At 31.5% G+C, this 27,989-nt stretch overlaps 2 pseudogenes; both read right to left on the minus strand.

The window, feature by feature from the left end:
• Positions 1-3,632: 3,632 nt before the first annotated feature.
• Positions 3,633-27,989, minus strand: part of LOC120201881 — a 32,293-nt pseudogene continuing 7,936 nt past the window's right edge.
• Positions 10,366-26,897, minus strand: LOC120201795 (annotated as a pseudogene).

Below are 27,989 nucleotides of genomic sequence, written 5' to 3' on the forward strand. Positions count from 1 at the left end.
GTGTCTAGTCGGGAAACAATTCAGGAAAAGCTTTCCAAAGGAGTCAGAGACAAGAGCTAAGAAGCCACTTGAGCTCATCCATACCGATGTGTGTGGACCGATCAAGCCAAGTTCTCTCGGTAACAATAACTATTTTCTTCTCTTCATTGATGATTTTTCAAGAAAAACCTGGGTATATTTCTTGAAACAGAAGTCAGAAGTTTTTGAAGTATTCAAGAAGTTCAAAGCAGCAGTGGAGAGAGAAAACGGTAGAAAGATCAAAGCCATGAGATCCGATCGAGGTGGAGAATTTACTTCCAGGGAGTTTCAAGAGTTCTATGAAGCAAATGGAATTCGTCGACCAATGACAGTTCCTAGATCCCCCCAGCAAAATGGTGTGGCAGAAAGAAAGAATAGAACAATCCTCGACATGGCACGAAGCATGCTCAAAAGCAAGAAACTACCCAAAGAATTTTGGGCAGAAGCAGTATCGTGTGCAGTCTACTTGTCAAATCGATCTCCAACAAGAAGTGTATGGGGAAAGACACCGCAAGCGGCATGGAGTGGAAGAAAGTCTGGCATTTCCCACTTGAGAACCTTTGGAAGTATAGCCCATGTTCACGTACCAGACGAGAGAAGAACGAAGCTTGATGATAAAAGCGAGAGTTTTATCTTCATCGGCTATGATGCTAATTCGAAGGGCTACAAGTTGTACAATCCAGACAATAAGAAGTTTGTGATTAGTCGAGATGTGGTCTTCAACGAAGAAGGAGAATGGGATTTTAACTCCCATACAGATGACTTCAATTTCTTTCCTCAGTTTGAAGAAGATGAGCAGACAATGAGGGAGCAACTAGATGAATCTCAACAAGAGCTTGCAACTCCACCCACTTCACCAACATCAACCACTCAAGGAGACTCATCACCTTCATCATCGTCAAGTGGGAGTCAAAGTGAAAGAGTTGTGCAACGCACAAGAAGCCTTAGAGATCTCTATGAGGTAACTGAACGACAAGATAATCTTACATTATTTTGTCTGTTTGCCGATTGTGAACCAGTGAGCTTTCAAGAAGCGGTACAAGAAAAGAAATGGAGAGATGCGATGGACGAAGAAATCAAGGCCATCGAGAAGAATGACACATGGGAACTTACCTCACTTCCCAAGGGACATAAGGCGATAGGTGTCAAATGGGTGTACAAAACAAAGCAAAACGCCAAAGGAGAGATTGAAAGGCACAAGGCGAGGCTAGTTGCTAAAGGCTATAGTCAAAAGGCTGGAATTGACTATGATGAGGTATTTGCTCCTGTTGCTCGATTGGAGACTATCAGACTAATCATTTCTTTGGCAGCTCAAAACAAGTGGAAGATACAACAGATGGATGTAAAGTCCGCCTTCCTAAATGGAGTTCTTGAAGAGGAACTTTACATTCAGCAACCATCAGGCTATGAAGTCAAAGGGCATGAAGACAAGGTGTTAAAGTTGAAGAAGGCTCTTTACGGGCTAAAACAAGCACCAAGGGCATGGAATAGCCGAATCGACAAGTACTTCCAAGAGAATGGCTTCAACAAATGTCCCTACGAGCATGCTCTATATATCAAGATCAAAGATGAAGATATTTTGATCGTGTGCCTCTACGTGGACGATTTGATCTTCACTGGAAGCAACCCAAGCATGTTTAATGAATTCAAAGATGTGATGATGAAAGAATTCGAGATGACAGACATGGGGCTCATGGCGTACTACCTTGGCATTGAAGTTAAGCAACAAAATGATGGAATTTTCATTTCACAGGAAAGCTATGCAAAGGAGATACTGAAGAAGTTCAAGATGGAGAACTGTAAGCCAATAAGCACACCGGCAGAATACGGGATCAAGATGACCAAACATGAAGAAGGCGAAAGTGTAGATCCAACATTCTTCAAAAGTTTGGTAGGAAGTCTACGCTATCTAACTTGCACGAGACCCGATATTCTTCACGCAGTTGGATTGGTTAGTCGCTACATGGAATTCCCAACAACCACCCATTTTAAAGCCGCAAAGAGAATTCTTCGCTATCTGAAAGGTACAATTGACTTTGGCTTGTTCTATTCAGTTTCTAATGATTACAAGCTTGTTGGATATAGCGACAGTGATTGGGGTGGAGACATAGATAATCGAAGGAGCACTACTGGATTCGTATTTTTCATGGGAGATATTGCATTCACATGGATGTCAAAGAAACAACCGATTGTCACATTATCCACTTGTGAAGCGGAATATGTTGCTGCTACCTCATGTGTTTGTCATGCAATTTGGCTTAGAAATCTATTGAAGGAGATTGGTTTGATACAAGAAGAGCCTACCAAGGTTTGTGTCGACAACAAGTCAGCCATTGCCTTAGCGAAGAATCCAGTATTCCATGATCGAAGCAAGCACATTGATATTCGCGACCACTATATAAGGAGTGTGTTGCAAGAAAAGATGTGGAAGTTGAATATGTGAAGTCACAAGATCAAGTTGCTGATATTTTACCAAGCCACTGACCAGCGAAGACTTCTTAAGATTAAGGAACCTACTAGGGGTCACGAGATCAAGTTTAAGGGAGGGTGTTGGATCATAAACTTGATCCATTATGGGAGCCTAAACCCAAATCCAAACTAAATTGATGTCATTACTTACATCATTTAATTAAAGATGTCATTGCTTACATCATTTAATTAATGATGTCATTGCTTACATCAATTTAGTTAGGTGAGAGTTAGATATTTGTTGAATTTGTAATGGTTTAAATTAGTTTATTTGTGTGGTGTAGGATTGTTCTTGAGTAGTATAAATACCCCTTCCCATTTTAGTTTTAAGCATCAAGAAAAATTAAGAGCTTCTAAGTGAGTGAAGAAGCAAAGTCTTATAAGAGTGAGTTGTAGTTCTTGTTTTTGAGTGAGAGTACTCTTGTAATATTTGTTTGAGTTTCAATAAAAGTTGTTTGTGTGAGTGTTTTATTTCCAACAATAACTGTCTCCACTACCAGTACCTTTTCTATCTGTTGAGCGACCGATACACCACCTGTTATCACGGTAAGTGAGTTACCATCACAGGCCTTACACACCGTCAAAGTACTTTTTTTCTTTGTAGCCTTTAACCAAGCTATATTATCTAAGCCCTTCATTTATCTAATGTAGCAGTGCCAGCCACTTATGTCCCACATATTCAAACACTCAGACTCCATTTCCCAACAACATAGCAACCAAGTAATAAAGTAATAATGGTACTATTTTTGAAGAGCTCATATGCTAATCTACATCGTTTCGCAGTTCATAGTTTGAAATCTTGAAGCAAACTAAAATGAAACACAAACCACTAATAAAGAATGAAAGAAAGTTGTACAACTAAAATGAAACACAGATCAAGTTAAGACATCCATGCTTAAATCAGAAAGTAAAATTGATGGAACATTGAAGCAGGAAACGAAAATGGAACCCAGGAATCATATAGAGGAAAAATCAAATACTCAATCATTTCACTTTCACCAATTATAAAGATACTACGAACTGAAGAACCAAATCTGCCGTCCTCTTTCTTGTCAATCTTTTAAACAATTAATTAAAATACAATCAAACTCCGTTCTCTCATGAAGCTTCTGGAATCATTTGGGTTTCCCATGATTCTTGTGGTGACCAAAAAAACAAAACAAAACCATGCCACATGTATATTATTCATTTGAAAATTTCTAAAATAAATGTCATTTAATATATACTATTAATTTTATATGATAAATATTATTTTATTAATTTAGGGTGATTACAAATGGTAGCCTCTAATTTAGATATTCTCAATCACTAAAGATCATTTGATTTGTGATATAAAATACAATCAATTTCGTTTTTATTTAATTAAGGTATGATTATTTTCGTTTTTATTTAATTAAGATATGATCACCACCAGTTAATTGTCGTTAATAGTTAATGGATTATGTGACATGATATTTTGGTATACTCACACATTTGGTCATGTTATTTACATATTCTTAATTTAGTCATATTTTTAATAAATTAAAATAAATTTAATCATCCAATAAAATGATGTTTGTGTCATTAGTGACATGTGTCGTGTCGTATGTCATCATTCAGTTGGAAGACTAACTTAATATAAAAATATAAAAAATATTATGAATTTAAATCTATATTTTAAATTAAAAAATAAAATATTTTAAAATTAAGTTAACCCTCCAACTGAGTGGTGACATGTCGTACGATATGTGGTACTAGTGACACATGTCATCATTTGATTGAAGGAGTAAATTTATTTTAATTTATTAAAAATATGACTAAATTAAGAGAATATATAAATAAATAGACCAACGTATGATTATACCAAAATATTTAACTGACCATATCATAATTAAATAAAAATAAAGTGACCATATATTATATTTTTGGGTTAACTCACATATGATCACTTATGTTTGTGTTTTGTCCACTTTTGATCACTAATTTCAAAAAAATATAAGATATGGTCACTTTCATTTTCACTTAATTAAGATGTGGTCACCTCGAGTTAACTTTCGTTAACAATAATTAAATATTTTGATATAATCACAAACTTGATCCATGTTATTTACATATTCTCTTAATTTAATCCTAATTTGATATAAATCTTAAAGGTCGAATTCTCATTTTTGTCCCTTTATTAATTGTTGGTTTTTAAAAGGTAAAATACATTCTTAAATATTAAACTTTGACCATATTTTTGTTTTGATCATTGAGCTATAAAACTTAAAAATTATAGTAATAAAGTTTTTTAATTCATTTTTTAGTCATCAAACCGTTAATATTTTAACGTGGTTTATGATGTGATTTTGCCTATTGTAAAAAGATATTAAATTCTTTCAATTATCATCTACTAACATACATGAAATATATGGTACAACAATGTTTACCTTTTATCCCCATTTTCTTCTCAGTAATTTTGTTTTTCTCGAAATTCATTCAAAATCAATGAAAATCATGTTAGAATTTTAATCTTCTAATACTCAAATATCTATCGATAATGGCTCGATGAAGTTAGTTTCATAATATATATTTTTTCTTATTGAAAGCATGTTTCTTAATTTTAAAAGCATGTTTCTTACTATTAAAATTTTTGTTGACCACGTCCAAAACCATTAAATCCTACAAAGTTTTTACCCCTCTAAGAAAAAAAAGAGATAAGTGTTAAAGTTTTGTGAATTTTATAAATATTTTGACAAAATTAAATTGATAAACGATAATAAAACAAATTTATAAGTGTTTAGAGTGACAAAATATATAAGAGAATGTAATAAAATGATACTCGATAAACAATATAATTATACTTGCTTTATCATATACATCAGTTGAATAAATCTATAGTTAACAAACTAACATAATAGATTTAAAAGTATGACTAAATTGAGAGAACATGTAAATAATAGGGATCAAATGTATGATATATCAAAATATTTAATTGCTATTAACGACAATTAACTCGGGGTGACCACATCTTAATTAAATAAAACGAAAGTGACAATATCTTATATTTTTTTAAAAATCAATGACCGAAAGTGAAGAAAACACAAACAAAAGTGATCATCTATGTAATTAACCCTATATTTTTTGAAACATTGAGGAAAAGTTGACAATTACAAATATAAGTGATCAATCTTATTAATTATATAATATATAAACTTTTTATAGAAGGAATATTGTATCTTTAATAAGGATGAAATAACATATTAAATTAATAATAATTTTTATTTAATTTCCCAATTATTAACAAAATTATTTTGTTATTCTCTAATATTTTTAAACAACAATGTTAAAAAATCAAATTTTCAATAAAATTATATCATTATATATTTTTAATAAAACTAGTATTCAATTAGGGATGGCTATGGTTCGGGTAGGGTTGAGGTTTCGATCAACCAATCTGACTTAAAAATATATATCATCCACCCAAAATCTGATCTAGCCCGAGTTTATGGCCATCCGAATCGACCTGATCTGAAATAAATATATTTATAAAAAATATTATTTTTAATCAATAAAAATAAGGAAAAATTGAAAAAAACTATAGAAGGTTAGTATTATAACTATCCCTAATAAGGTAAATCTACATTATTTTCAGGTCAAGTTGAATTGGGTATGTTCACCTTAAACCTGAACTCTACCCGACCAAAATTTGAATTTTTTAAAGAAACTTGATCCAATCGAGTCGAGTCAAGTCAAAACTCACGGTTTGAATCTCGTGCTCATCCTATATTCAATTAATTCATGATATCAAATAAAAATGTTATAATAAATAAATATGTACTATATAATGTCTAGGGTAAACTACGCATTTAGTGCCTAAACTATCAGTTTGATCCGTTTTAGTATCTAACTTTCAATTTTTTAAAAACCCTACATAACATTTAGTTTTTATTTCATTTAGTACACCCCCGTCAAAAACTAACGGACGAGCTTGCTGGTCGGCACGTCAACAGTTGTCGGATATCGCATTCGTCAGTTGATGAAGCCCAAACTTTCCAGTCCACACCTTTTCGACCCCCTGAACGTGATTTCGACCTCCGTTTCACCTGAGAATGCCTCAATCTCCCCAACTTGATGATGAACTCTTCGACTTCTTCATCATTCAATCTCTACCATCAACCATCGGATGGGCTTGAAACTAGACTATATTGGTCGACTCGTCGTTCTCTCGCGATCTATCATTCAGATTAGTCATCCGCCCACTGAAGTTATGCCTCGTCAGCCCATCCGTTAAGTTTTAACGACATGGTACTAAAATGAAACAAAAACTAAACGTTAGGTGTGATTTTGAAAAAAAAATAAAAGTTTAGATATTAGAACCGATCAAATTGATTGTTTAGATACTAAATGTATATTTTACCCTAATTTTTAAGCTCAACAAATCGAATTAATGTTTTGTTAGTAATTCGGTGTAAGTACAAGATACTATCTATTTAAAAATCTCAACCATTTGACATGGAACACTTACATTAAGGGGGGGGGGGTTATCAAGCGAGTCGATCGTGAGTTGGACACTGCTCGAATCGTGCTCGTTAAAAAATTTTGTTGCTCGACCCAACTCCTCGAGTATTGCTTGTTAAAAAACTTGTTGTTTGTTAAGTCATTTACCCGCTAAGCCCGTTTCTCGCCTTGTTGCTTGTTTAATTCTCTGAAATTTTTACCTTATTTTCTTAATTATAGGTAAAATCTATTTATACTATACAAAGCTTAATATAAACATAAATTAATAAATTTAACAAAAAAATTATCAAAATATGAATCAATTTTAAAGTCTAAACTCTAAATAACAACACACAAATACATTAAAATAATAAATAGGGGTTGATTTTTTTGTATAGTAAAATATTAATTAATAATTTATTATTTATTAAAAAAACAATAGATTAGCTAGTTATTATTATTTTATCATCAATTAATAAATTAATAATTTTTTTGAATGATTTTTTTTAAGATAACTACTTAAAAAAAGTATATAAAAATTTGTAAGCTACTCGTGAATTTATCAAGTTGAGTTAAACTTTGCTCAGTTCAATTCGTTAATGTCTCGAGTCGAGTTAACTCAAATCGAGTTTTTATCGAGCCTAGTTCGAATTGCTCATGAACTGCTCATCTCAATAAGTACATCTAGCTCACACCCCTTACATTTCTAGTACTCGAACTTAAGACCTCAAAAATAATAACAATTACTTTACTACTAAGATCACTTAATTCGTGAATTAAATTGACGTTGAACACGCCAATTTTTGCTATCGAACCTATTCTAATATATGTACAACTCTGGATTCAATTATAGTTGAATTTTATCAATGTCAAATGGTAAGAAATTTGAATTCAAATTATAACTTTACTTTTTATTATTTATATTTTGGTACTATCCTCGATCGTCTATATTTTTTTTTTTTTATATTTTTTTATATTGCATATTTTTGTTTTTCCAATTTTTAGTAACTATATTTTTATGACAAACTTTATTCTGTATTTTAATATATTTTCGGTCGTTTGGTTTTTTTTTCATTTAATTTTCTTATGATTGAATTTGAAGACGCTTCGACTGATCAATATAACTCTTATTTATTATCATGTTGATCTTTTCTATTTTGGACCATCAAATTAGATTTTGATATGCAATTTGCATTCGAATGTAGTTTTCTATCAAGCTCGACTCTCATTTGAGATTGTTGATGGTCTTCCAATTATTTTGATCCCCTGTTGTGGTTTGTTTGTCGATGTGATTAGATATGTTTGTATGTATTGTTTGTTCGAAATTTTTATGAGTTTTTAACATTTTAATTGTATGATCTTTATATAATCTCAATTAGCTAATTTCTTTGGTTAAAGGTTATAAGGATATGTCTTAATCATATGTTCGTTCTAGTTTGATATCATCTCTTTTTTTAATAAAACCATCAACTTCTATTTGCATAAAAATTTATTTTTAAAATAAAATAATTTTAATTATCATATTTAATTTTAAATTTAATTATTATCATTTCATTAACAAAGCCTGTGGAGTGCTAGAGGATATATATATATATATATATATATATATATATATAACAACCTATCTCATATATTATAGACCACATATGAGAATAAAAATTTCGATTTCGAACATTTAGGATGCTAAAGATAACCGTTTACAAATATGAAACCACACAATCCCAAGATAACATCTCAAACAGTCTTAAAAATTCAACCTAGATTCAGAAGACAAAACAGATAAGGTTGCCTTAAAACACCATTCAACATCTTCAGACAACATATGCAGGATAATCATGAAGACAAGGGGTTGTCAGTGCAAAATTAATCTAGTGAAAGACGCATCTACTTGGATCTCTGCCTAATCTTTCGGCGCTTCCTCTTCAGCCTACTCATGCGCTTCTTCTTCTACTTGGGTTAGGGCTTCGTTCTTGATTTGCAGAAGATCTCTTTTGAATTGCGTATCCATTAGATTAGCTGTAATGGTTATTTCTTACCCTGCAAGGAACTTAGTTTAATTAGTTCATCCTATTAGTTATCGAATTCTGCCGGTTTTGGTTTCCGATAACGACTATTCAGAGATTCCGATTTTTGTTTCTTTTACGTTGATTCTTGCATTTTACTAACCTTGAACTAATGTCTTTTTTCTTCTTCTTCTTCTTCTTCTTTTACGTTGATTCTTGCATCTTACTAACCTTGAACCAGTGTCCATTTTGGTTTATGTTTTTAGAGATCAAGTGCACAAGATGTATCTTCTTCGTAGAGGTGTTTTCTTTTTACCTATGTCTTAATTTATTTGTTTTAATTTTTATATTTTTGATTGAATAATTTTTCTATATTTTTTATCTAACTTGAAAGGTTATTTTCTTCTAGTTCGAGTTCGAGCAATAATATTCATGAAAAAAATGATAAAGTGTATATATTTATTTACATATATAAATAATTTTTATTTGATATATGGGTATACAAAAATAATTTTTTATTTGTTTATATGAAATATAGATAAATCGATAATAAATATAATTTATTAAAAGGTATTAATATGTAATGTGTAATGTGATTTAAGGTGTCATACACTCTCTGTATCTCCTTCCGTTAAGGGAAGCAATGCATATGATTGAATCATGATTCAAGATATTGGTGGCAATATCAAAACCTTTACCATGTATACATTGCCACAAAATTTACAAATTGACCAAGCTGAGAGAGAGATAATGTTCAGAGGAGTATTAGATTGCATAGTTTGGGGAATAAAACATGTTTACGCTAGTACAGACATGTCGGTTACCTTTAAACTCTATAACACTAGAATTTTCACCAAACATATTATGGACGAGGAAAAGAGATTTCAGTAAGTTATTAAAATTAAAAATTTAAACTTAAAAAGATATTATTTTATTTTTTTCTAATATCAATTAATTAATTGTAGGTTTTCATTTGATGCAATTGATAACAATTTTGATCAATGTACATCCGAGCAAATAGAAAGGAACTTAAACACCCTTGCTAATACTACTGCAAGAAGTTGAAGCAAAGGACATGCATGGGCAAAGATTGAGAAGTAGTTGAACTAGGCTAGAGAGGCGGAGAAGAAGACATAGGAAATATGAAGAGATAGTTACACAACTAGTATTTTGGCATTGATTCTATTGTACTTGATGATTTGATTTCAGAAAATATTCATTTTTTGGAGTATTATATATGTTTTATGATTGGAATTGAAGTTAGAGATTAATTTTATAATCTAACGAATTTTATTTTATTTCAAATTAATGTTAATTTAGATAGTTATTATTGTTAACAGTACACAAATTCATTGTTTAAGTGCTAAATAAAGTACACAAATAAAAGTTAATTCTCATATTTATTCTTTTAAAGTTCACATATATTATATTGAGGCAAAAGAACCAAGATCTAAGCTGTTTCAGTTCTAGCAAGCTCAACTCCAATTTCAGAAATCTTATTTCCATTGAATTCTCCATCTTCTTCTTCTTCCTCCTCTTTCACCTCTTCCAACGGTTTGTAAGTGTAAAAGTAAGCAACAAAAATGTAGTAAATGAGATTGAGGACTTGGATTCCGCTAACAAGCCAATAGTAATCCAGCTTTCCCCTGTTGAGATTCCTATCTGGCAACCAGTGTTCTCTCCCGTGTACTTATGAACAAGTGAAACCAGCAATGTCCCTATGTAGTTCCCCATGGATATGGCTATCCAATACAGGGCAGCCGCCGTGCTCCGCATGCTCTCCGGCGACTGATCGTAAGGAACTCCAAGTGTCCAACCGACATGAACACTTCCGCGACACGTGGATGCAGAATTGCGGGACTAACCAGAACACACTGATGGGAACTATGGCTCTCGGATCATCCAACAAGTTGTGATGTGCTGCCACGGATTTCCTCTTGGTCTCAACTAATGACGAGATGATAGTGGCTACGATGTTGATCACGAAACCGATTCCCATTCGTTGTAAACATGTGACACCCGAAGGGTGTCCGGTGAACCGTCTCGCTAACGGGACGAAGATGCGTTCGTACAAGACCAGACCGGAAAGCATGGTTAGGATGCTGAAGACCGATAGACTTGCAGGCGGGATTTCGAAGGACGGAGATAAGTGGCGGTCCATGGTTCGAGCTTGTTGGATGACGAAGCTATGGAGGGAGAGGAGGAGGTGACAAGTAAAATCCCAGAAGCCCAAATTGGCAACATTCGGATTATAGTTTTGAGCTCTTCAATTCTATGGACTGTGACTAATCTCCATAGATTGGTGAGTTAGGATTAGCAGACTCGGATTCTGTCACTATTGCAGCTTTGTCTAACCATCTGTGAACAAAGTTTGAATGATCAATTAAAGCATTTGAAATTTGAATACCCTTTTTTTTATAAATTCAAAACAAATAGCTTACTGGTATTGATCTGTATGAACAAGTCTTCCATGGACAGTAATGTCTGAATCAAGCTCATTGTTGTGGTACAAGAGCTTGGGGTTTTGTGGTGCAATTTCTTTTCTTTTCTTAATGGCTGCAACTATGACTTGAGCCAACCTAATCAATGGGGCCACCTGGTTTCATTTTCTTATAAAGGGGTGAGCCTATGAGGAAGGCAATGATCGATATGATCATTGCAATGGTTGGGATCCCAAGCCCCCAACCCCCACATGTTCTTGGACATAAACCACCACTGTCAAGGCAGTCAATGTGGCTAACCCATGCTAAAATAGTACCAATTGAAGAAACTCCACTTTCCAGACCGACCCTTCATCGCTTTGTCCGACTCGAATTGGTCCGCTGCGAACGTTACCACACATGGCCTAATGCCGCCGGTGCCTAGCGATGTGAGGAGAAGACAGATGTACAATACCCAGAGTTGGAAATCCGAAGCTTCCTGACAGTTTATTTGTGTGGGGCATGGCGGTGGACGGAGCGACGGTAGCACCGCGGATATGGTGATGCAAATCAAACCCTGCAGCAAGGATGCCAACATGATCCAACTTATGGAAAACTACATTCGAAACTTGAGATCGAAAAAGGTGAGATAGATTAAGACCAGTTCGTAAAAGATTGAGCCGACGGTGATGGTCCAAAGCGACCGGCGAATGAATCGGCAATCAGAGCACCGATGAGGGGAGTAAAACTGGATGTTCCGCCCAAAATTGGAGAGGGTGTTGGAGGCTTGAACCAGGGGCATGTTAGTTCCTGAGTCAGGTATGTTATCATGTGCTATGGAATCCACTTGAAGCAAATCTGTCGCATATTTCATTCGCTGTCCAAATCAAATTTTAATAACGGTTAGTTTTTTTTAATAAATACAATTATTTTAACTCAATTTTTTTTAAAAAGAATAAAGCAAGAGTTGATTTGATTAACTAAATAACTATATAAGTGTGTGTGAATGGGAATGTTGAACCCAAGTTAACCATATGTTCCCGTAACATGACATTTAACGGTTTAAATCAAAATTAATCTCATTAAATCATTTACAAATACAATAATAATAAAACTTTTTTACTAAGTATTTAATGATAATTTTTTAGTATGAACGGATATTCCATTTCTTGAAAAATTAACCTAATATATTAAAATTAGAGATTTAAATAGCGGTTTACTATTGAAATAATAATTGATATATATAGTTGTAGTGGTGTCGTCCGAAACCGTTAATGTATGATTGCGATGCCGATATCCACAATGACCATAATAACACCCGTTATGTACGTAATCACAATAAACTCATCGAAAACATGACCGCAACATAAATCTATACTACAAAGGCATAACTAACATAATAGAATACATGAATACAAACAAGAAAGAATGCGAACTAACCAAGAATGAAAGGCATTGTTTTAAGACCACCAAGCTTCTTGTTGTGGAACTTGCTGTCATCCTCGTCTTCGTCTCTTCGAGCTTGTTGTGGTTGTGGCCTGGTTTATCGTCCATTGTGTTGATTGCACATAGCAAAGATGAGGTGAGGTCCATATATATATATATATATTGATGCAACCGAGGAGAGACAGCCACTTCAGCTTTACTTTCACTGTCATTTATGACATCTGATCTTATGTCATCATTTTCGTTCTTTACTGCCTACTCTTATCATCTATTTTGCAATTATTTGTCTCTTAATGGTGTCTCATCCAATTAGGCAATTATTAAAAGCTGTTAAAGATTGTGTTTGGAAACTAATTCTATAAATAGATTGGAGTCTAATTGTTTCTATGTTTATTATTTAAATATGTGAAAATTTAATGATTTAAAAGAAGTTAAAAATGTAAAAAGTGAATATATGTGTATATGTGTGTGCGTGTGAATTTTCTAAAAAAATAAAAGATAAAAGAAGTTCACGCCATACAAAATATGTTTTTACATGAACATCAATCAGATTGGGTGATGGTGGCATATCTACATAAATCTTGTGTTCAATAGTTCAGTGATTATATATATATATATTTTGTTTCCCTCCAGTTTTAAGGTTTTGTCTTGATTAATTTGGATCGATTTGGGTCACACATTTGATATCAGTGGGTGAGTCTCCCAGAAGAGATTTTTTTTACACATAAACTCGAACCTGAGACATTACTTAACGATATCAAGATGTTTACTACTTAAACGATATCAAGATGTTTACTACTTAAACCAACCCGTTGGTTCAGTGATTACATATTTAAAAAGTTATACTTAAATATTTAAAAATAATATTTAAATAATGTATGATTTGAAATTATAACTAAAATTATTGATTTTGAGTATGATCTTGATCAGACTCATGCTAGCATGATAATCTAGTTTATGATTTGTCTTTGACAGCTCAAATTTTTAGTATCTAAAATTTCTTTTAATTATCGTAATGACATGGATTTAATCTAATTCATGGTTTGTCTTTGACAACTCAAAATCAATTACTTTATCTATAAAATTCCCAAATCTCACAGTTTTATCGATTTTTAAATATTAAAATATGACCTTTTAAACATATATTCATTAAATAGATGAATGCAATGTCTAAACACGAATGCCACCGCTTAACTTAGTTCGTGTAACATGTAATTTAACACATATTGTAACACCCCAACTCCTACCCGACCCGAATACGAGTCTGAGGTGTCACATTAACTTTTCAAACTTTGACTTTTGACAAAATTCAAAGAAAATTTAAAACTTTCATTAAAATAAAAACGATTTATTTACCTAGATCAACCAAAATAACCAAAAATCGATCAGAGCATATTCAACTCAATCACTTAGTACATGCCAACTATATTCAAACTAACCAAAACACATTAATCGTCTATTTCTGATCTGAAATCTTTGTAAGGGAGATGCTGACCTGTCTTGCTCTTCTTCACTTCTCTTCTCGCTTCTGTAACTACGTGTGAAACAATCACACGCTAAGTCTATGACTTAGTGAGGCATTTCATTAATAAAAGAACTCTAGGAATACATCATCTCATGATGTCATACCAAAACAATTTAATATTCCATATACTCATATATCATTCTGTGAAGCCACATATGATTCATTTAATCAAGCAATACACACACCATCATGTCAATCAATTATAATCATTCACATGTACTCACATATGTCATATAACATATATAATCACCAATAGCTTATATTATCATGTCATGTAAACATATATTCTATCAAAAAGACGTACACACTAACAACTATATCATCATCTTCATTCTTATCACTATTATTGATTCCTTTTATCATATAATTTTGTAATTACCATTTGTATAATATACCACCCATAACATTTTACAAGGAAACAACCATATCATTATATCATGTTTATTAATATTATCTTTTTATTAGCCCATGGTACACATGTGAGAACTAAAGTTATGCGAGTACATAGAGGTGTGCACTATGCTGTCACCACAGCTCGTATAATTCCCTCAAGGGGCACGAACATTCGTTCAGTATTTGTCCGGAGGACCACTATGTCCCGGAGGACCACTGATTGTTCCGAAGAACCACTATGTCCGAAGGACCACTGTTTGTTCCGAAGAACCATTATGTCCGAAGGATCACTGTTCATCCCTCGACTCTTGGCATGCCAACTATACCCTTAGCTCTCATATCACATAACATGGGCATTATTATTTATGTTATCACCCTTTCACATATTCACATGTACAATTCACTTTTCATATGATTCATAATCATATGTCACTTAGCTTATAACACTTTCTTTTGTTCACATGACATGTAATCATTGTCATTTCAATATACACTCATATAATCAAGCATACATACATTTCATATCATTCATTTCATTTCCTATATCCTTATCACATAGCTTATTTTATTCTCATGTTCTCATGTAAGCACATATCATCTCTTGTTTACTTATGTTCACATATTCACATCACTTATTCATATCATCTCTTTTAATCTCATATGTATCCTTTTCTATCACATATCACATGTGCATATAATCACATGGTTTACTTTCATGTAATTCATGTTACTTATGTTCACATAGCTTGTATCACTTTGCATGGTTTCACCTAAACATATATACATCTCATATCACCTATAAATTTATATATTTATAATTCTTTCACATATTCACTATGATTTTTCCATATCGTATATCTAATAATATATTCTTATATCATCTCTTGTTTTCTTTTACTAATTCATAATCACACTAACATATACTCATACAAATTCATGTCACACATACAATAACATAAATTCAATTTAAATTGCACTCACGTATTCATATAAGCATGTAGTATTTTCCATATGATTCACCCATAAATACATAAATCATTTCACATAACTTATATTAATTGTCCTAATCATTGTCTATCACTAGTCTCATATTTTTATGTTTTTACATCAATCATGCCACATAAAATATCATATCCACCATATCACACAACTGATATATATTCACATATAATTACATAATCATATACATACTATCGGAAAAGACTTATCGCAAGTCAATTTCCATATAATCCTATACAATAAAGGCACTCACCTGGCCTCACTAAGTTCCGATCCGCTTTTATGATTTCCTTTCTTTCGATCGAATCTTAACTTGATGATCATTCCGGAACTTGTTCATGTTCGATATTACATAATCACATATTGATACATATCAGTATCTCATTGATATACTTTAATCTATCATTTCTTAGACCAAAAGAAATGTCTATTTCAATTTCCCTTGAAGTGCATCGAGCATTCTACAGTGTACCGAGCATCCCTTAACATGTGCATTGATGCACTCCTTATGCATCGATGCATTAATTACATTCGATGTTCCATTTTTAAGGGGTGCACGATGCACTCCTGTGCATCGATACACACTGAACCATTTCTGGAAATTTACCCTTGATGCATCGATGCACCTTGAATGTGCATCGATGCATAACTCATAATTCATTTTTAAGCCCGAAAATCCACTCAAATCAACTCAAATACTTACTTTCATCCCCTTTCATGTTCTTAACTCATATACACATGCTTAAACCAATTTATATCCATATAACCATATTTAACTTCAAATTCTATTCCTCACATATAACTCAAGAATTAAACCAACTTGCAACATGTTTTAATTCCAATTATGTGGCTTCTAACTTTTAATTAGACCCTGGACAAGTCAAATTTAACTTCTAACTCTAGTTATGAACTCTATTTCAAGATTTCACCCAAGAACCTCAATTTTTTAATCCTCCTAACTCCATCATACTTTGATTTTAAGATAACTTAAGCTTCCTTAAGCTTAGTTTCATCTAATAATCAAAACCCAACCTTAAAATCAACAATTAATCCACAAACAAAGAAACTCACCTTTGGTTCAAGCCTTCACGTATGAAGAAGGAAGAAGAGAAGAGAACTCTGGAAACTTTTTTCCTCTTCCCACGTGGTTCCTTATCTTATAAAGGAAGAATAAAAATCTTGCTTGTCAATTGACCATTTTACCCTTTAATTCATTCCATAATTACTAAATAACCTTCATCTATATTTCTATAAATCATTGAACTATCAATTATCCTACTTTAATCACAAATTCTAAAACTTACAATTTGATCACTAACCGGTATTGAGGATGTTACAAATCTCCCATCCTTTAAAGGAATTCGTCCTCGAATTTTCATGAACATATCAATAAGAATATATCTTTATGTTCTCATGTACTTCCTGACTTAATCCATTTCTGTCTTTTCTCCTTCGATTCTGCATTTCCTTTGACATTTCTAAAATCATATAATGTTACTATCAGTAAACAGTAACATCTATTCTTATTACTTCACATCACAACTCTATCTCTAATTATCTTATAACAATTACCAACCTCTTATTCCATCACTCTTTAACTCGGAACACAACCTTAAATCTCTTCAAATGTTATTAAACGTATACTTTACGGAATCAAACAATCTTTCACATACCCTGCACATTTTTCGTAGTTCTATATCGAACTTATCATCTACACTTCCATATACCCTTTATTGTATCTAATCTTTTAACTCAATCTCTTTCATTTATTTATTCCTTTATTCCTTTATTATTCCTTACACAAATCATATCTTTCCTTTCATATTCACCTACTCTGTCTTATCACCTATACTCATCTCTATGTACAAATCTTCATTACATCTTCATAACTTTGATAACTCATTTCTTATACAGAACTTCATTCTTTATCATTTCTTATACCTGTATTTCCTTCCTTAAAGTCTCATGCAAATACTTATCTCTTTTTTTTACATCATAGCTATCTGATCAGAATACACAAACTATATTCAGATTCACATCATAATTGATTAACTCAACTTTATCTTCTCTCCAAACTATAACTCTATCACCTTTACTCTAATAGCTAATCAATAATATGTTCCATCTAGGGCACAAGCCCTAGTCAACCAATCATATACATCCTTCCGATCGAAACTATCTCAAATTAGTTTACTTAATTTATCCAATCCACATTCAATCTCATACACTATGTCATTTCAATTGTTTAAGCTTAACATTCTAACTTCCTTTATCTTATAAATTGATCACTGATGTACCCATTCTTAAACTCTTCTTATCAATCCTTAAACTTTACTCAACTATGCGAATCCTCATCTTCTTCACTATGTATCCATCACAAATCTGGTTAGCCAACTAACTTTTTCCATCTAAATGCAAAAATAATATCTACATCACTAGATCCATTTAAAATACTTCTTATTCTTCACTTTGTAAAATTTCTAGCGAAACTCTGAATTCATTCCTCCACTTTCATATCTATCTTTAACTTCTCATTTAATTATCCAGAACCAAACTCTACTACTCAAAGTAGTCTAACTTCCTCCAATCAATCTTTTATCTTGGAATACAACCAATTCCAACCAAGTTTGTAGTTGACAATCATAATATCTATCTCTTTTCGATAGTACTGATTTATGAAGTACCAGTTTCCTTAATCATTCTGAGTTCTCTTCCAGAACCTTAACACTATACCCACTTTTGAAAAGGAACCATTTCAACACCGATCACTCTTTTAATCTAGGCACCAGCCCTCTATACATCACTTGCATACATCATTTTCATTTAAATTAGCTTCACAACCTTTCACTCTACTCATCAAACTGTACTCTTGTACATACACATTACGATTTCCCTCTATATTAAATTCATAAACTCTGGCTTCATATACCTAATACACTTGTTACTGATGCACTTATCCTTGAACTCTTTTACAATTCTAACCCAATCATTGATTTCTCAACGTCCTTATGGTAACACTTGTTCACCATATTTTATCTTATTCACTTATAACAAAACTTCTCCATATCACTTTTCACGATTCAAAATAGTGAAAACCCTTTTATCACTATTCAGATGTGATTTTAAATTTTCTAAAATCAACCTTTAATCTTATAAGACACTTTCTGAGGTTTCTGCTCTTCATCCTGCCTGGCCAGGTGAATTGCTATCACATCAGATTTATCAGCTATCATTTACTTTGACGATTTCTATAATCAATTTCTACTATCATAAATCTTATTCTATAGCAAGACAACATACTCCTTACATTATCAGATCAGAACATTTTCACTATTTAGTTGGCATACATTATACGACACTCTAGACTCTGATTTATGCCGAGAATCGACTAAACCGTAGCTCTGATACCATTAAATGTAACACCCCCAACTCCTACCCGACCTGAATACGAGTCTGAGGTGTCACATTAACTTTTCAAACTTTGACTCTTGACAAATTCAAAAAAATTTAAAACTTTCATTAAAATAAAAACAATTTATTTACCTAGATCAACCAAATAACCAAAAATCGATCAGAGCATATTCAAATCAATCACTTAGTACATGCCAACTATATTCAAACTAACCAAACACATTTAACTCGTCTATTTCTAATCTGAAATCTTTGTAAGGGAGATGCTGACCTGTCTTGCTCTTCTTCTTCACTTCTCTTCTCGCTTCTGTAACCTACGTGTGAAACAATCACACGCTAAGTCTATGACTTAGTGAGGCATTTCATTAATAAAAGAACTCTAGGAATACATCTCATGATGTCATACCAAAACATTTAATATTCCATATACTCATATATTCATTCTGTGAAGCCACATATGATTCATTTAATCAAGCAATACACACCCATCATGTCAATCAATTATAATCATTCACATGTACTCACATATGTCATATAACATATATAATCACCAAGCTTATATTTATCATGTCATGTAAACATATTCTATCAAAAAGACGTACACACTAACAACTATATCATCATATTCATTCTTATCACTATTATTGATTCCTTTTATCATATTTTTGTAATTACCATTTGTATAATTATATACCACCCATAACATTTTACAAGGAAACAACCATATCGTTATATCATGTTTATTAATATTATCTCTTTATTAGCCCATGGTACACATGTGAGAACTAAAGTTATGCGAGTACATAGAGGTTGTGCACTATGCTGTCACCACAGCTCGTATAATTCTCTCAAGGGGCACCGAACATTCGTTCAGTATTTGTCCCGGAGGACCACTGATTGTTCCGAAGAACCACTGTTTGTTCCGAAGAACCATTATGTCCCGAAGGACCACTGTTCATCCCTCGACTCTTGGCATGCCAACTATACCCTTAGCTCTCATATCACATAACATGAGCATTATTATTTAAGTTATCACCCTTTCATATATTCACATGTACAATTCACTTTTCATATGATTTCATAATCTTATGTCACTTAGCTTATAACACTTTTCTCATGTTCACATGACATGTAATTCATTGTCATTTCACATATACACTCATATAATCAAGCATACATACATTTCATATCATTCATTTCATTTCCTATATCCTTATCACATAGCTTATTTTATTTCTCATGTTCTCATGTAAGCACATATATCATCTCTTGTTTACTTATGTTCACATATTCACATCACTTATTCATATCATCTCTTTTAATCTCATATTTATCCTTTTCTATCACATATCACATGTGCATATAATCACATGGTTTACTTTCATGTAATTCATGTTACTTATGTTCACATAGCTTGTATCACTTTGCATGGTTTCACCTAAACATATATATACATCTCATAGCACCTATAAATTTATATATTTTATAATTCTTTCACATATCTCACTATGATTTTTCCATATCGTATATCTAATAATATATTCTTATATCATCTCTTGTTTTCTTTCTACCAATTCATAATCACACTAACATACTCATACAAATTCATGTCACACATACAATAATATAAATACAATTTAAATTGCACTCACATATTCATATAAGCATGTAGTATATTTCCATATGATTCACCCATAAATACATAAATCATTTTCAGATAACTTATATTAATTGTCCTAATCATTATTTATCACTAGTCTCATATTTTTATTCTCATGTTTTCACATCAATCATGTCACATAAAATAACATATCCACCATATCACACAGCTGATATTATATTCACATATTAATTACATAATCATATACCATACTATCGGAAATAGACTTATCGCAAGTAAATTTCCATATAATCTTATACAATAAAGTGCACTCACCTGGCCTCACTAAGTTCCGATCCGATTTTATGATTTCCTTTCTTTCGATCGAATCTTAACTTGATGATCATTCCGGAACTTGTTCATGTTCGATATCTACATAATCACATATTGATACATATCAGTATCTCATTGATATACTTTAATCTATCATTTCTTAGACCAAAAGAAATGTCTATTTCAATTTCCCTTGAAGTGCATCGATGCATTCTACAGTGTACCGATGCATCCCTTAACATGTGCATTGATGCACTCCTTATGCATCGATGCATTAATTACATTCGATGTTTCCATTTTTAAGGGGTGCATCGATGCACTTCCTGTGCATCGATACACACTGAACCATTTCTGGAAATTTACCCTTGATGCATCGGTGCACCTTGAATGTGCATCGATGCACATAACTCATAATTCATTTTTAAGCCCGAAAATCCACTCAAATCAACTCAAATACTTCATCTTTCATCCCCTTTCATGTTCTTAACTCATATACACATGCTTAAACCAATTTATATCCATATAAACCATCTTTAACTTCAAAATTCTATTCCTCACATATAACTCAAGAATTAAACCAACTTTGCAACATGTTTTAATTCCAATTCTGTGGCTTCTAACTTCTTAATTAGACCCTGGACAAGTCAAATTTAACTTCTAACTCTAGTTATGAACTCTATTTCAAGATTTCACCCAAGAACCTCAATTTTTTTAATCCCTCCTAACTCCATCATACTTTGATTTTAAGATAACTTAAGCTTTCCTTAAGCTTAGTTATCATCTAATAATCAAAACACAACCTTAAAATCAACAATTAATCCACAAACAAAGAAACTCACCTTTGGTTCAAGCCTTTACGTATGAAGAAGGAAGAAGAGAAGAGAACTCTGGAAACTTTTTTCCTCTTCCCACGTGCTTTCCTTATCTTATAAAGGAAGAATAAAAAATCTTGTTTGTCAATTGACCATTTTACCCTTTAATTCATTCCATAATTACTAAATAACATTCATCATATTTTCCAATAAATCATTGAACTATTCAATTATCCTACTTAATCACCAAATTCTAAAACTTTACAATTTGATCACTAACCCGGTATTAAGGATGTTACACATATCACGCGCATTCTTTCTTTTTGAAAATATTCATATAATTATTTATATATTTTCTCATTTCCAGTTTCTTTCACTTATAGAGCGTACTTCTAAAAATACATCTGACGTGATGTGTCCTTATTTATGTGATAAAAAATTGTCAAATTGAAATATAATTTAAAATGATGTTAATTTAAAAATTAATTATCTCTAAGTATATATTTAGATACATAGGCCTTATTAATGTGTAGACCTTTTATTTGAATACAGTAAATCTCGTTGAATTGAGTGTAGTTGGGAGTTAAAAGTTGAGATTGCGTAACTATAAATGACTTTGAAATAAATCAAAGATTAAATTAAATAAATATCAAATTATTAAATTAACAATTAATCTTTTATCAAGTAAAATCCACCCCACAGGGATAAGCTTGTGAGAATTTTAACTCTAACCACTCAATAAGAGTTAGAAAGATTTTTTAAATATTTTAAAAATTGCATATTCAAAAAAATTACGAGATTATAAATAAAACAATATCTCATATTTAAATGTGTTAATATGTTATCATTGTTGTTTAACTCATATTTACATGTATTAATGTGTTTCTGACACATAAACACATGTAGTTTTTAAACAAAATAACTTTATTTCAATTTGATTTATTTTTCATTTATAAATTATGTATTTAGTGCCTAAACTTTTAGTTTTAATCCGTTTTAGTACCTAAATTTTCAATTTTTACATGATATTTTGTTTTTATTTCATTTAGTACTCGCTATTAAAATTTAACGTGTTTAGTATTTAAATTATCAGTTTTAGCCCGTTTTAGTACCTAACCTTTCAAAAAGATTAAAACTTAACGTTAAATTTTGAACGAAGGTACTAAAATGAAACAAAAACTAAACTTTAGGTACACGAACCAACTTACCTTAGTAGTTAAAGGAATCGTAGAGGTCACGGGTTCAACACCAGCGATTGCAGCAGGGTGATTGATCGTTTATTGTCAAATGATCGAGAGTATTTAGAACATATACTTCTTTGTAATCACTTTAGCTTAATAAAAAAATTAAATTTAGGTATGATTTTAAAAAAATTGAAAGTTTAGATATTAAAACAGACTAAAATTGATAGTTTAGGTACTAAATATAGATTTACGCTTTATTATTTTATCTTAAAGTGTGTACAACTGCACACTTATCTCACGAAATTATTAACAACAGCAACTGTTACCTACTTCTTTAACATAAATTTTAAAACATGAACAAAATATAAATTCAACAAAATAATATTTATCTAAAAATAAATTTATCTAAATTTTCTTAAAATAATTTTTGTGTGCCTCCATTTTTCTTTTTTTCTTTTTTTTAATTTTTTACGATATTTATCTAAAAACAAAAGAATCTCGGAAAAATACAGAAGGAAAACGACAATAATTAGTTAAAAAAGCATCCACGGGGGTGCCGGTGCCATGCGCTCTGAAGATACTAATTTTTTATCCATATTATTATTATTATTATTATTATTATTATTATTATTATTAGTATTATATTAGTATTATTAGTATTATTATTATTATTAGTATTATTATTATATTATTATCATTATTATTATCATTATTATTATTATTAAATATATATTAAATATATATATAAATAATAAATTACAGACCAATTACAACTGGACCGGCCCAGTTACAAACCAACCAGAACCGGTCCAAATCCAACCAGAAACCCTAAATACTTGGGTTTCCAGTTAGGGTTTCCTAACCCTAATTTACCCAGCCGCCTCAGCTCACAGCCGTTGGATCTGGCAAGATCCAACGGTCCAGATGGTGCCAGAGAAAAACCCTAGGGTCTGATACCCTAGGGACACGCGGCCGCCGTTGCTATCTCGCCGCCTCCGCCGCTGCCACGTCCCAACCGAAGATTCCAGAAGATAATATACCAGCCGTCCACGCCATGGCTACTCGGTGAGTCACCACTGGTAGTCCGGTGACTCACCGAGAGCCCTTCTTCGGACCGGTCCGACAGCTACAACGGTGGTGGCTATAAAAGCCACCACCCATCTGCGAAAAAAAAAAAAAGACAGAGAGATAGAACGAGACAGAGAGACAGAAAAAAAAAAAAAAAAGAATAGAGAGAGACATAAAAAAAAAACAGAGAAAATACAAACTAATACCAATGATCTCAGCAGCAAGAAAACCAAGAAAAAAAAAAGAAAAAGGAAGAAGAGACTTACCGAGGAAGCCTCGACCACCGGATCTCGCTGGATACAACAAAAACCGAAGGTATATTTGTAGATCTGCTCCGATTGGGAGTCGTTTAACGGAAAAAAGTCTCGAGGTGGTTGACGGCGGATGAACGCCGGCTAACGGCTGCCGGCCGGCTGAGCTTCTCTCAGTTTAGAGAGAAGACAGAGAATTCTTCTCTCTGTTTGAGAGAAAGAAAAAAAAAAAGAAAGAAAAATGAAATGGCTGGCCCTTCGGGCCAGCCGATTTGGACTCTTATAGTCCTTCCCGAACGACGTCGTTTCGGGAAGGACTATGCGCGTAATTATGAAATAGTTAAACCCCGTCCGCAGTCCTTCGTATTTGTAAATTTTACATTTTAGTCACTAAATTGAATTTATAATGTTTTTAATTTAGTCTTCGAATTTTAATTTTATTTATTTTAGTCCTTCATATTAAAATAATATATTTAGGATAAATTACAGATTTAATCCATTAATTTTAAAAAATATTTTAATCCTTAGTTTATATTTTAATTTATTTGATTCTAATATCCAAATTTTAGATAATTTTATTTTAGTCACCAAATAAAGAAATACATATTTAATCCCTATAATTTAGATTAATTATGAATTAGATTTTTAATTTTATTTTTTCAGTTATTTTATATGTTTTCATTTATTTTATTGTTTTTAAATATATTGTTTTAGTAGTATTTGTATTTTTATTATATTATTAAATATTTATTAAATATTTTATAAATATATAATAAATAGTATTTTTTTTAATATTTATTTTTAATATCGAAGAAAAAGGACAGTCTTAATACAACTGGATGTCCTATTCTGATATTTTAAAATTAAAAAGTAAACAATATTATTCAAATTAATATTTATCAATATCAAAGAAAAGAGCTGTCTTAAGGCACCTAGAAGTTTTTTCGGATATTTTTAAATAAATAAATATTTTTTATATAATTTTGAAATAATAGGATTATAATTAAATATTTTTGAATTTTTAAATTTTAAAAATAGAGACAATGTATAATTAAAAAGTACCAATTTTGGGCGTTGTAGGGGTGCTAATCCTTCCCTAAACGTAACCGACCACGAATCCCTTTTTATTATTAAAAAGAACGAATTTTTGGTTATAAAACGCAGATCAGTTCATCTTTTAAATATGATTTTCTTAAAAACTCTTTTAAAAGATAATTTTTAGGTATTCGACTTACCTTATCCAAAAGGCCGATGGCGACTCACAAATTATTTTCAAAATTATTTATTCACATCAATTTCCCCGCCAAATTTAATATTTCGTGCCCGAACAAAAACCGATTACGACACGCTCCATGATTTTGTACCCGTAAATATCTATAAAAAGTCAAATTACGCTGCGTCTCTTTATTTAGTTTCGTAGATATTACTCATACTTTGATTAGAAAAGCTCGTAAGGAAAAATAATATATTAATTTTTTAAATTAACTTAGTAGTAATATTATCATTTGTACGTTATTTTTTTTAAATAAATATAAGATTTTCATCTATTTATGGGTTTAAACTTAAGTCGAATTCAAGTTTGAGATTTAATCGAGTTAAGTCTGAGAATATTTCTGGTTCAAGTTTTTTCGAACTCGAGTTCCAATTTTGATTTCGAGTCAAACTTGAAAATTTTAAGCTCACGAGCTTTCGAGTCAAGTCAAGTTTCAATTTTTTATTTTATTTTGAGTTTGAGTCTAGCATCATAATTTTAAGTTTGCGAGCTTTCAAGTAGAGTTGAACTCAACATTAAACTTTTCGAGTCGAGTCGATATCAGTAATACTTGAGTTCGACTAGGCTTGTTTCCTGCCTAATAACTTCTTTTTCTCTAGGTTAACATATGATTAAATTAGATTGAGTCGAGTTAAAAAATTGAGTTAGTCGAGTTAACAAGTTATATTTTATAACTCAAATTTTATTTAAAAATTTTACATGTTGAGTCTAGTCGAGTCGAATTTCTATTTAAATTTAATTATAAATATATTTATAATGTTATGATACCAATTGATTATAATTTAAATAGATTTCTTATAACCATATACATATATACATATATTTTCGCATAATTTTTATATTGAATATACTTATATTATACAGAGTTAAATGGTTCAACTCAAACTAAAAAAATTATCTATTAATAACTAAAAGTTTTAAAATTTTCAAATCATATTTTATAATGGATTAATACAAAAAAGGAGCCTAAATTATGCCTTGAAAAACATTTAGTGTTTAAAGAATTTTTTGCTAAAAATAGGTGCATAACGTTTTCTCGGTTATACTTTTAGGTCCTATTGTTTTTTTTTTAATTTTTTAATAATAAAAATATTATTTCTAATTAAAAAATGGTACAATTTCTTTATAAAAAACCCTAAGAAACTAAAATCTCTCATTTCAACCCCCATTACCAATCATCGTCGGCCACCATCGTCATCGCCGTCCGGTCACCCACCCGTCGCCACCCACCCATTGATCAATCATCGTCCTTACTTTCACCCAAAATCCTAAATCTAAATTCCCAATATCCAAATCTCTAATTCCCAACTTCAATTTCTTAACCTAAACTATTGTTGGCCATCATCGTCATTGTCGAACGATTGGGTTTTGATTGGAAAAGCACAGGGAAAGGGAAAGGAGGAAAGGGAAAGGGAAAGGGAAAGGGAAAGAGAAAGGGGGAAGGGGAAGAGCAAGGGTGGGGTCGTTGCTGTGTTGTTTTTTTTTAAATATTTTTTTTTAAATAAAATCTCAAAATTACCTAAATATGACATATGTCACTTAACGGAGATATTTAATGTTAGTTAATGTTCGGACACCTAAAAGTATAACGTTGGAAACATTAGACACCTATTTTTAGCGAAAATTCTTTAAATACTAAAACGTGTTTCGATGAATAGTTTACATTTATTTTTTATATTAAGCCTTTTATAATCGATACTTCATTTAATTTTTTTTGAATTTATAAAATTATTAGTCAAGCAAAATCAAATTTTTTTAACAGTAAATTAAATAAAAATCAACTTTTAAATCAAATCAAATCAAATTTTATTCACCTTATATTTCATTACTAACAAACCTCGGAAAACACTACCATCCGTTACATCTAGGTCCTCTACAATGTTATTAATAAACTGTTAAAAAGCTAATAACATTAATAGATTTTATGTTTTAAAAGTCATGATCATCTCTTAATATATGCCCGATTAATATTGATCTAATATCTATAAAAATATAAAATAACTCTTCTATTTACAAATTTTTAATAATTTATCTTTTGAAAGTTGTCTTAATGGGGCACGAACCAATTTACCTCAATGATTGAAAGAATCGTTGTTGTTCTTAGAGGCCACGGGTTCGAGCATCAGTGACCGCAACAAGGTGATTGAACGTTCGTTGTCAAATGATTAAGATTATTTAAAACATATACTAGTTTAATAAAATAAAAAAAAATTATCTTAATGGGACCTTGACTTTGATTATTCATGTCTTTTATTGATTACTGTATGTCATAACACAATTTAAAAAAATTAGATGTAACTAATTAGAAGGGAAAGTTATCCTAAAT

This window comes from Hibiscus syriacus, unplaced genomic scaffold (genome assembly GCF_006381635.1).
Source record: "Hibiscus syriacus cultivar Baekdansim isolate YM2019G1 unplaced genomic scaffold, ASM638163v2 tig00008013_pilon, whole genome shotgun sequence".
Lineage (NCBI taxonomy): Eukaryota > Viridiplantae > Streptophyta > Magnoliopsida > Malvales > Malvaceae > Hibiscus > Hibiscus syriacus.